Below are 12,026 nucleotides of genomic sequence, written 5' to 3'. Positions count from 1 at the left end.
CCGGGTGGATGTAGTACTAACTACAGGTACAGCTGTAGTGTTGGTGACAGAGACCCGGGTGGATGTAGTACTAACTACAGGTACAGCTGTAGTGTTGGTGACAGAGACCCGGGTGGATGTAGTACTAACTACAGGTACAGCTGTAGTGTTGGTGACAGAGACCCGGGTGGATGTAGTACTAACTACAGGTACAGCTGTAGTGTTGGTGACAATGACCCGGGTGGATGTAGTACTAACTACAGGTACAGCTGTAGTGTTGGTGACAGAGACCCGGGTGGATGTAGTACTAACTACAGGTACAGCTGTAGTGTTGGTGACAATGACCCGGGTGGATGTAGTACTAACTACAGGTACAGGTACAATGGTTGTTTAACACGTTATCACGTCAATGTTTTATCCTTATTTATAACTTATTTTGCCCAATATTTATCGATTCCGTTCTTCTTCCCAGTGACAGTTAAATGCACTCTCTTTCTCAAGTTACACTCAGTTAACTGTCAGAGAGGCTTGCGCATTCCTCTTCCTACCAGTTGGTCACAGACACACAGCCTGTTCTTCCTCTTTTTTCTAATCTGCTCATTCTTCACATAGAATTGTCATTGATTAGTTTATTTTTCATTCATTCATACACACCCTTCGTTTTATCTAGTACGACCTATAGTGTCTTACCTACTGACTTAATTAACTTCCTCTACATAAGCCGGTATTATCCAATAGGATTTTCACGCATACCCTTCGTTTTACCTAAAACGACCTATAGTTTCTTACCTACTGACTTAATTCACTTCTTCTACATAAGCCGGTATTATCCTACAGGATTTTTCACGATATGACGAGACTACTGCCTAACCGGGTCAGCCTGTCTTCATACCCATACCCTTCATAACCATACTTCACCCACCCAATACTGGCCTCTATTTCGTATTAGACCAATATCGTGGCGTGACCTACCGATTTACAGACCCCCGTTTAGCTAGACGGAGCGTTTTTATCCGCAGGATTTATTTTGCTGTTGAACCCAGCCAAATCGGGTCAGAGTTCTTCTGCTTCCTATATATTCACCTGTTCAGTCCCCCTCTTTTCAACAGGAGCGGTAGCCGTGAATTATCACAGGATTTATTTTGCAGTTGAACCCAGCCAAATCGGGTCAGAGTTCTTCCGCTTCCTATTTATTCACCCGTTCAGTCCCCCTCTTTTCAACAGGAGCGGTAGCCGTGAATAACCCACCCAACCCCTTTCTAATCTTTTTTTTAAAGGGCGGTATTCGTGGACTTTTCTACTTATTTTTTGATACGTTTATGACCCTATGAGCAGGCAGCAGCTGCCCCACACCAGGCCAGAGGCAGCTCAGCCAGAGAGCGCAAACAACCACACCTAGTCAAACCACACAAGGTCCACAAATGAATGGCTCGGTGAGAGGGGCAGTCTGAATCACACACACCCAACACAGGTCACCCGCTCAGGTTGATTGGGCTGCGTTGTACACACACATCCCAAAACAAATCCCGAGACAGTCGAGCCCGGCCAAGCAGAATCAGACGGAACAACTCCCCTCAACCAAACCAAACACGTGGGTTCGTTCAACCGACCGATCAGAAAGAGTGCAAGCCCCTGCGCTAAACGCCCGACACCCGCGAGGTTCACAGCCCCTAGTCACTTAGTCCTTACACCTGCACATATCTGTTTATTTATCTATTTTTAACAACCCCCAAATCACACATGCATGCAATTCATTGAATTGAAAAGTTCTTCAACATTTACTGGGTTTTAGGACATTTTAAAGAGAGACCTACGTGACGCCCTTCTCGCTGAGACAGGATCTCTGAAGCAATCTATACCAACATTTCAACTACGTAAGAACAAGCTTACCTTTTTGTAGTTGTGTGGCCACATTTGTTTGCAAGATTGTCCAAAGAAACTATCACCAGTCCGGAACGTCACTCTTTGCGATCCCTTGGTCTCCTGGCAAAAAGCTCGCCAAATTATGTCGTGAGAATCATTTCAAAATATAACACTTACAAGAACTTGTGAATTCAATATAGGCTTTTAATACAAACATATCAGAAGCCTAGATGGTCCATGGAACACACCCTTTTCCAGAGCACTGGCTCTGATTTATACACATACAACATATGAGTCCATCCCACATGCAAATGAAGTTACTTCCCTCAGTCCATCTGCCACCATTATATCCCAATCTGTGCATCCTGCTTGTTCAGCTCGATAACGCCCATATCTGCTTTCAGTCAAGTTATAATGGTGACAGGACCTCTTCATGTCCCAAAAATAATACATGCCCATCTTATGCTATGGGCCCCCTTACGTTCAGCCTGGTGTGTTCTTTGGTATGTCTGTCCTTATTAGGACTCGTAGACTGTGTCTCTTCTCTTCATGTCCTAAAAATATATGCCCTATGTCTATAGTCCATCCATTGGTCATTTGGCTGACCCCTCCTTTGTATGTCCCTCTTGACTTTGGTATGTCCAACTGTCCTATGCTCTCATGGCCTTACTCTGGCCTCCTGTCCTATACAATAGACAATGCATTTTACCAGAATGGCAAATGCACTCTAAGTGTATCTTTCTCTTGTGTTACAGTATTATGTTTCTCCCTATATGTATATCTTTCTCCCACAATGCCCACCTAGACCCTCCCCTATAGGTTTAGCTTGTACGGTCCGGAGTCCGCACCTTGGGAGGGGGAGGCTGTCACGTTCTGACCATAGTTCTTTTGTGCTTTCCTTGTTTTAGTATTGGTCAGGACGTGAGCTGGGTGGGCATTCTATGTTATGGTTCTCAATCAGAGGCAGGTGTTAGTCATTGTCTCTGATTGGGAACCATATTTAGGTAGCCTGTTTTGTGTTGGGTTTTGTGGGTGGTTGTTTCCTGTCTTTGTGTTTGCTGCACCAGATAGGGCTGTTTCGGTTTGCCACGTTTATTGTTTTGCAGTTTGTTCATGTTAAGTGTCTCTTATTAAAGAACCATGAACTTCAACCACGCTGTGTTTTTGGTCCGCCTCTCCTTCACAGGAAGAAAGCCGTTACACCCAAACCTTAACCATTCATAATGAGGCCCTAAACATTCTGTTTAAACTCTATCCCAAACCTTAACCATTCATAATGAGGCCCTAAACATTCTGTTTAAACTCTATCCCAAACCTTAACCATTCATAATGAGGCCCTAAACATTCTGTTTAACTCTATCCCAAACCTTAACCATTCATAATGAGGCCCTAATCTTAATGTTTAAACTCTATCCCAAACCTTAACCATTCATAATGAGGCCCTAATCTTAATGTTTAAACTCTATCCCAAACCTTAACCATTCATAATGAGGCACTAATCTTAATGTTTAAACTCTATCCCAAACCTTAACCATTCATAATGAGGCCCTAATCATTCTGTTTAAACTCTATCCCAAACCTTAACCATTCATAATGAGGCCCAACACATTGTGTTAACACAGGCTTGGCCAACTATCGTCACAACACATTGTGTTAACACATCCGTGACCAACTACAGTGGGGCAAAAAGTATTTAGTCAGCCACCAATTGTGCAAGTTATCCCACTTAAAAAGATGAGAGAGGCCTGTAATTTTCATCATAGGTACACTTCAACTATGACAGACAAAATGAGGAAAAAAATCCAGAAAATCACATTTTTAATTTATTTATTTGCAAATTATGGTGGAAAATAAGTATTTGGTCAATAACAAAAGTTTACACAGCAACTCGTATCTCTCAGAGAGTCACTATTCCACTGAGACCTAATTGAAACACAAAGCAGAAAATGGAATCTGAGCTATGTGTGTCATTCTTATTGAAAGTCCTGTTAACTCTCTCACAAAACGCGCACACACACACACGCACACACACACACACACACACACACACACACACACACACACACACACACACACACACACACACACACCCCTCTAGCTCAATATAGCCATCTCTGGCCACGGTAAGCATCTAGTTAATGAGAAGGGGACTAAAATCAATATACACACCTTGGGAGGAATTCCTGATTACCTAGCCCTCGTGTCTGTCTGTCTGTCTATGTGTGTGTGTGTGTGTCCTTTATCTTCCTCAGTGGGGAAAGAGAGAAATGAAAAGTACATTTAAAGACGAACGTCGTCCTGAATCATTTCTGCTGACTAATCTCTCCTCCTTTCTCTCTCTCTCTCTTACTCTCCCTCCTCAGCAGCTCATATCTCTCAGAGAGTCACTGATGTCACCCAGCCCATCAGGGCTCAAAGGCCCCCAATTACCAAACATAAAGCAAATTCCACACATCCTCTCTCTCTCTTTCCTCTGTTCTGAGTCTCTCCATTCTCTCTCTCTTTCCCTCTGATCTGACACTCTCCCCTCCCTCCCTTTCTCTCTTTCAATCTGTTCTGACTCTCTACCCTCCCTCTGTTCTGACTCTCTACCCTCCCTCTCTCTCTTTCCCTCTGTTCTGACTCTCATCTCTCTCTCTCTTTCCCTCTGTTCTGACTCTCTACCCTCCATCTCTCTCTGTGATATCTCATTTTCTTTTAAATAAAAATGTTCACACAAAGTGAACTGTTTTTGCTTTGTAATTCTGGGTTGTGTGTAGATTGATGAGGGAAAAACACATTTAATCCATTTTAGAATAAGGCTGTAACGTGACAAAATGTGTAAAAAGTCAAGGGGTCTGAATACTTTCTGAATGCCATGTATATCAGTATATTAGACTCTCTCTCTCTCTCTCTGCAGTGATGTTGTTTTCATCACTTCTGGTTTAACACTGCCATCAAGTGGTGATTGTCCAAACTGCACCACTGTTACGATAGAGAAAGTGAGAGATAGAGAGAGAAGAAAGTGTGGGAGAGAGAGAGAGAAGAAAGTGTGGGAGAGAGAGAGAGCAGAGTGTGGGAGAGAGAGGCAGAGAGAGAGAGCAGAGAGAGCAGAGAGAGAGAGCAGAGAGCAGACTGTGGGAGGAGAGAGAGAGAAGAAAGTGTGGGAGGAGAGAGAGAAGAAAGTGTGGGAGAGAGAGAGAAGAAAGTGTGGGAGAGAGAGAGAGCAGAGAGAGAGAGCAGAGAGAGAGAGCAGACTGTGGGAGAGAGAGAGCAGAGAGAGAGAGCAGAGTGTTTGGGAGAGAGAGCAGAGAGTGTGGAGAGAGAGAGCAGAGAGAGAGCAGAGAGTGTGGGAGAGAGAGCAGAGTGTGTGGGAGAGAGAGAGAGAGCAGAGAGAGAGCAGGTGTGTGGGAGAGAGAGCAGAGTGTGTGGGGAGAGAGAGCAGGTGTGGGGGAGAGAGAGAGCAGAGAGAGAGCAGAGTGTGGGAGAGAGAGAGCAGAGAGTGTGAGAGAGAGAGAGGGAGCAGAGAGAGAGAGCAGGCTGAAAGCAAAGAAAGAGTGAGAGAGCAAAGAGTGAGATAGCAGAGAGAGCAGAGAAAAGAGAGCAGCAGAGCAGAGAGCAGAGAGAGAGCAGAGAACAGAGAGAGCAGAGAAAAGAGAGTGCAGAGGCAGAGAGCAGAGAGAGAGCAGATAGAGCAGAGCCAGGAGAAAGAGCAGAGGTGAGATCAGAGAGTGAGAGAGAAGAGGCAGAGAGAGCGGGAGAGGCGGCAGAAAGAGAGCAGAGAAGAGAGAGAGCAGAAAGAGAGCAGAGAAGAGAGCAGAGAACAGAGAGAGAGAGCAGAGGAGGGAGAGAGCAGAGAACAGAGAGAGAGCAGAGAGAGAGAGAGAGTAGAGAAACAGAGAGAAGAGCAGAAAGAGAGAGGCAGAGAGAGAGAGCAGAGAGAGGGCAGAGAGGCAGAGAGAGAGAGGCAGCAGAGAGGAGAGGGCAGAGAGAGCGGAGAGAGGCAGGCAGAGAGAGCAGAGAAGAGAGAGCAGAGAACAGAGTGAGAGCAGAGGGAGGGAGAGGCAGAGAACAGAGAGAGAGCAGAGGGAGAGAGAGAGTAGAGAACAGAAGAGAGTAGAGAACAGAGAGAGAGAGCAGAAAGAGAGAGCAGAGAGAGAGAGGGCAGAGAGCAGAGAGAGAGAGGGCAGAGAGAGCAAGCAGAAAGAGAGCAGAGAAGAGAGAGCAGAGAATTCTGTTGCTATAGTGACCCTGCATCACAACACTCTGTTGCTATAGTGACCCTGCATTACAACACTCTGTTGCTATAGTAACCCTGCATCACACCACTCTGTTGCTATAGTAACCCTGCATCACAACACTCTGTTGTACTAATTGTACAATTTGTTTAATTCTATTCCACATATTTAATTGTTTTGTATTTCATTTCATATTTGTTTCATGTTTCAACCAGTCGCAGGTTAACATCAACCTGACAGAGGAAACGTAAAATCAATAAACAAACTGTTTTCACAATTAACAAGCTTTTCTTGTTTCAAGTATGTTTTATTATGAAAAGTACAATATATCCTTGTATACTTGTCCAACTATGGAGCGTATGTCCATATATAATTATATATAATTGTATAATTAGTTTTTCAACATAAAAGACAACACATGATCACATTGGTATTTTAACAGTGTTGTTGTAAGAGGTCCTCACAACTATAGAAAGACACGCATGTGTGTGTGTGTCCAGAGTGTGTGTGTGTGTGTCCAGAGTGTGTGTGTGTGTGTGTGTCCAGAGTGTGTGTGTGTGTGTGTGTCCAGAGTGTGTGTGTGTGTGTGTGTCCAGAGTGTGTGTGTGTCCAGAATGGGTGTGTGTCCAGTGTGTGTGTGTGTCCTGAGTGTGTGTGTGCCCAGAGTGTGTGTGCCAGAGTGTGTGTGTGTCCTGAGTGTGTGTGTGTCCAGTGTGTGTGTGTGTCCTGTGTGTGTGTCCTGTGTCCAGTGTGTGAGTGTGTGTCCTGTGTGTGTTTTGTGTGTGTGTGTATTTGTCCAGTGTGTGTTTGTCCAGTGTGTGTGTGTGTGTGTGTGTGTCCAGAGTGTGTGTGTCCAGGTGTGTGTCCAGTGTGTGTGTGTGTGTGTGTGTCCAGAGTGTGTGTGTGTCCAGAATGTGTGTGTGTGTCCAGTGTGTGTGTGTGTCCAGTGTGTGTGTGTGTCCAGAGGTGTGTGTGTGTCCAGAGTGTGTGTGTGTCCAGAGTGTGTGTGTGTCCAGGTGTGTGTGTCCAGGTGTGTGTGTCCAGAGTGTGTGTGTCCAGTGTGTGTGTCCAGTGTGTGTGTCCAGAGTGTGTGTCCAGTGTGTGTGTGTGTCCAGTGTGTGTGTGTGTCCAGTGTGTGTGTGTGTCCAGTGTGTGTGTGTGTGTCCAGAGTGTGTGTGTCCAGAATGTGTGTACTGTCCAGAATGTGTGTGTGCCCAGTGTGTGTGTGCCCAGTGTGTGTGTGTGCCCAGAGTGTGTGTGTGCCAAGGTGTGTGTGTGTCCTGAGTGTGTGTGTCCAGTGTGTGTGTGTGTGTCCTGTGTGTGTGTGTGTGTCCAGTGTGTGTGTGTGTGTCCAGTGTGTGTGTTTGTGTGTGTGTGTGTATTTGTCCAGTGTGTGTTTGTCCAGTGTGTGTGTGTGTCCAGTCAGAGTGTGTGTGTGTCCAGAGTGTGTGTGTGTGTCAGAGTGTGTGTGTGTGTGTGTCCAGAGTGTGTGTGTGCCCAGAGTGTGTGTGTACCCAGTGTGTGTGTGTCCAGTGTGTGTCAGAGTGTGTGTACCCAGAGTGTGTGTGTGCCCAGAGTGTGTGTTTTGTGTGTGTGTGTATTTGTCCAGTGTGTGTTTGTCCAGTGTGTGTGTGTCCAGTGTGTGTGTGTCCAGTGTGTGTGTCCAGTGTGTGTGTGTGTGTCCTGTGTGCTTGTGTGTGTGTGCGTGTGTGTGTATTTGTCCAGTGTGTGTGTGTGTGTGTGTGTGTGTGTGTGTATTTGTCCAGTGTGTGTTTGTCCAGTGTGTGTGTGTCCAGTGTGTGTGTGTCCAGAGTGTGTGTGTGTGTCCTGTCTGTGTGTGTGTCCAGTGTGTCCCAGGTGTGTGTGTGTGTCAGAGTGTATGTGTCCAGTGTGTGTGTCCAGTGTGTGTGTGTGTGTGTGTCCTGTGTGTGTCCTGTGTGTGTGTGTGTCCTGTGTGTGTGTGTGTGTCCTGTGTGTGTGTTTGCGTGTCCACTGTGTGTGTGTGTGTATTTGTCCAGTGTGTGTTTGTCCAGTGTGTGTGTGTCCAGTGTGTGTGTGTGTCCAGTGTGTGTGTGTGTCCAGGTGTGTGTGTGTCCAGAATGGGTGTGTGTCCAGTGTGTGTGTGTGTCCAGTGTGTGTGTGTGTCCAGGTGTGTGTGTGTCCAGAATGTGTTTGTGTCCAGAATGTGTGTGCCAGAGTGTGTGTGTGTCCAGAGTGTGTGTGTGCCCCAGGTGTGTGTGTGCCCAGAGTGTGTGTGCCCAGAGTGTGTGTGTGTCCTGAGTGTGTGTGTCCAGTGTGTGTGTCCTGTGTGTGTGTGTGTGTGTCCTGTGTGTGTGTGTGTGTCCTGTGTGTGTGTGTGTCCAGTGTGTGTGTGTGTGTGTCCAGTGTGTGTGTGTGTGTGTGTGTGTGTGTGTCCAGTGTGTGTGTGTGTGTGTGTGTCCAGTGTGTGTGTGTCCAGTGTGTGTGTGTGTCCAGTGTGTGTGTGTGTCCAGAGTGTGTGTGTGTCCAGATGTGTGTGTCCAGAGTGTGTGTGCCCAGAGTGTGTGTGTGTGTGTCCTGTGTGTGTTTGTGTGTGTGTGTATTTGTCCAGTGTGTGTTTGTCCAGTGTGTGTGTGTCCAGAGTGTGTGTGTCCAGTGTGTGTGTGTCCAGTGTGTCAGTGTGTGTGTGTGTGTGTGTGTATTTGTCCAGTGTGTGTGTGTGTGTGTATTTGTCCAGTGTGTGTTTGTCCAGTGTGTGTGTGTGTCCAGAGTGTGTGTCCCCAGTGTGTGTGTGTGTGTCCTGTGTGTGTGTGTGTCCTGTGTGTGTGTGTGCGTGTCCACTGTGTGTGTGTGTGTGTGTATTTGTCCAGTGTGTATTGTGTCCAGTGTGTGTGTGTGTGTCCACTGTGTGTGTCCGGTGTGTGTGTGTCCAGTGTGTGTGTGTGTGTCCAGAGTGTGTGTGTCCAGTGTGTGGGGGTGTGTGTGTGTGTGTCCACTGTGTGTGTGTGTCCAGTGTGTGTGTGTGTCCAGTGTGTGTGTGTGTCCAGAGTGTGTGTGTGTCCTGTGTGTGTGTGTGTGTGTGACCACTGTGTGTGTGTGTGTGTTTATTTGTCCAGTGTGTGTTTGTCCAGTGTGTGTGTCCAGAGTGTGTGTGTGTCCTGTGTGTGTGTTTGTCTGTGTGTGTGTGTCCAGTGAGTGAATGTGTGTGTGTGTGTCAGGTTATTATTTTAGGGACACTGAGTCACCAAAATCCCAAACCCCAAACCCTGGATAGAGGGGCTCAGTGAATGTGGAGGTGAATGTGATCAGGTGGGTCAGTGTGTCAGAGGAGGCTCTATAGAAGGACAGAGTGCCGGCTGGCCAGTCCAGATACACTCCTACTCTGTGGGAGCTGGAGGAGGGGACGTCTATGGTAGTGAGATTATCATTGTGCCTGGCAATGTAACGGTTGTCAGAGCAGAACAGACTCCAGGACTTGTCATTGTATCCAAGATAACAGTCATCTCCTCTCCTGCTGATTCCTTTATATGTCACTCCTATAACAGCACCTCTCCCACTCCTCTCTACCTCCCAGTAACAGCACCCAGTCAGACCCTCTCTACACAGCACCTGTCTACAGCCCTCAAATCTCTCTGGGTGATCAGGATACGGCTGTTCCTCTCTCCTACATGTCACCTTTCTGTTCTCCTCAGACAGAGAGAGGTTTCTGTTTACTGTGTTTAGGTCCAGTGTGAGATCACAGACATCTGATGGATGAAACCAGACACAATATTAGAAATCATCATCATTCACATTAGAATGTTAACTCACTTTTCACTAATTCATTTAATGTAGATGTTTCTAGGTCTCAAAACGAGAAGTTAAGGTAACTTGAGACTTGTTGAATGATCATATGTTATACTGTATGGTAATATAAAACACACCTTTTCCTATTAATTACACACACCTGTATGAACACAAACACACACACACACATTTTCAAAACAACTCTGTAATCTTTGGTGTCCCTGATTTCTGCTTCTGTAGAACTACAGCTGATATTTAATATGACCAAGTCAGTAATGATGTTGGTCTTTGACTTAACTTGAATTAAGACTTATTCTCTTAGTCATATTCTTCACAGCAGTCAACACTCATTTTCTAAGCCCAGGTTTCATTCTGTTCTCTCCACCATGTTCCACACTGTAGCGGTAAGCAGAAGAACAGACAGTCATTGAGTGACACACACACACACACACACACACTTACACACACACAAACAGTCAGCATGTAACTTTACTAATTCCGTCCAAGTGGTGGTCAGAATGTTTGTCTTAACCAGCCTGATAAGTCCAACATGTCTGATATGAACATTGACATAAACCCTCTACATACTTGAGTTTTCTCAGTCTGCAGTGTGGATCCTCCAGTCCAGCAGAGAGCAGTCTGACTCCTGAGTCTCTGGGTGATTGTATCTCAGGTCCAGCTCTCTCAGGTGTGAGGGGTTTGACCTCAGAGCTGAGACCAGAGAAGCACAGCCTTCCTCTGTGACCAGACAGTCTGACAGCCTGCAAAGAGTCAAATCATATTAAAACCACACTGATATTCTTTGGTGGTGAGAATAGTGACAGTATATATTATTTCAACATATTCAGATATATCAGTGTCCTGAAACCTTCCATATCTATTCATAAATGAATGTATCATTATTAGAAATGACAAATTATCAAAGTATTGCTTGTAGATAAAAAATGTATAGTACAAATATTATAGTAGACTGACCAGACCAGTTTAAAAAGCAGTATCAGTCAGAAGACAGACAGTGAGGAATCAGATGTAGATTGTATTGAGTATACAGTCACACCATATCTATTTAGACAGTGAGGAATCAGATTTAGCAAAGCACCACATTTAAAACTGTAAGCTTCACTGTCCAAACACATATGGTGTGGACTATGTGTGTGTCTGGTAAACACATGTGGATCTGGTGAACAGTTATCACTTGTTGACCAACTACAGGAATACTGACCTCAGAGTCTCCAGTTTTACAGTGGGGATTCCACAGTCCAGCAGAGAGCAGCTTCACTCCTGAACCTCTTCAGGTCATTGTTACTCAGATCCAACTCTCTCAGGGTGTGAGGGGTTTTGAACTGAGAACTGAGGCAAACACTTCACAGGATGTGTCTGTGAGTTTACAGACAGTGAGTCTGAAACACAGAAGAAATACAATGACAGACAGGATGTATTAAAATATTTCGCTTAGCTTTCTCTGCTTACACTGTAACCTGTGCACAAATAACGTTGGTTTTAGCCTCAGACCAGAGGCCTAGAAATGACACATTTTTCCAAGTATTGCTTGTGGAGAAGTAGAAAGATGCATATTAACAAATATGTAAGAGACTGACCAGACCAGTTTAAAAATCAGTATCAGTCAAAAGACAGACAGTGAGGTATCAGATTTAGATTGTATTGAGTATACAGTCCACACCACATATCTATTTAGACAGTGAGGAATCAGATGTAGATTGTATTGAGTATAGCAGTCCCATATCTATTTTTACAGTGAAGCTAACATTTTAAATGTGGCTCTATTCTCCAACATTTTGGATTTGAGGTCAAATGTTTCATATGAGGTGACAGTTTATAATGTCACCTTTAATTTGAGGGATTTTAAGACATATGTTTCACTATTAAAAATGAAAACAATTTATGTTTCCAGTCTCCCCATTTGAAGAAGTCTTATATTCTGAACACCACTCATAGTGAATTAAAATAGTCAAAAATGTAGTTTTTGTCGTAAAAACTCGTTGGTTGCATTTGCAGTTTGTGTTGGTTGTGTTTTTGGTTGTGTTTTGCCCAATAATAAAATGGTGGATGATGAGGAGTAACTTTTCTGTCTAAGAGAGTAGATAACATGTTTCTAAACAATAATGAATGAATCCTGATGATGTTAAGAAAAATCATGAAAAGAATCATGAATAATAATGAGCGAAAGTTACAGAGGCTACA

The 12,026-nt window shown here is 44.8% G+C and overlaps 1 long non-coding RNA gene across 1 annotated transcript; it reads right to left on the bottom strand.

Annotated features, from left to right (window-relative positions):
* Window positions 1-8,956: 8,956 nt before the first annotated feature.
* Window positions 8,957-10,135, bottom strand: LOC135571049 (uncharacterized). The gene is made up of 2 exons (XR_010463631.1): window positions 9,962-10,135; window positions 8,957-9,784 (listed from the first exon to the last, which is right to left on the bottom strand). It is a non-coding gene; the product is annotated as an uncharacterized LOC135571049 (long non-coding RNA).
* Window positions 10,136-12,026: the final 1,891 nt, after the last annotated feature.

The sequence above is a fragment of the Oncorhynchus nerka genome, unplaced genomic scaffold (assembly GCF_034236695.1).
Source record: "Oncorhynchus nerka isolate Pitt River unplaced genomic scaffold, Oner_Uvic_2.0 unplaced_scaffold_832, whole genome shotgun sequence".
Taxonomy (NCBI): Eukaryota; Metazoa; Chordata; class Actinopteri; order Salmoniformes; family Salmonidae; genus Oncorhynchus; species Oncorhynchus nerka.
Note: the sequence above shows the minus strand (reverse complement) of the source record. Positions and strands in the feature narration are given on the sequence as shown.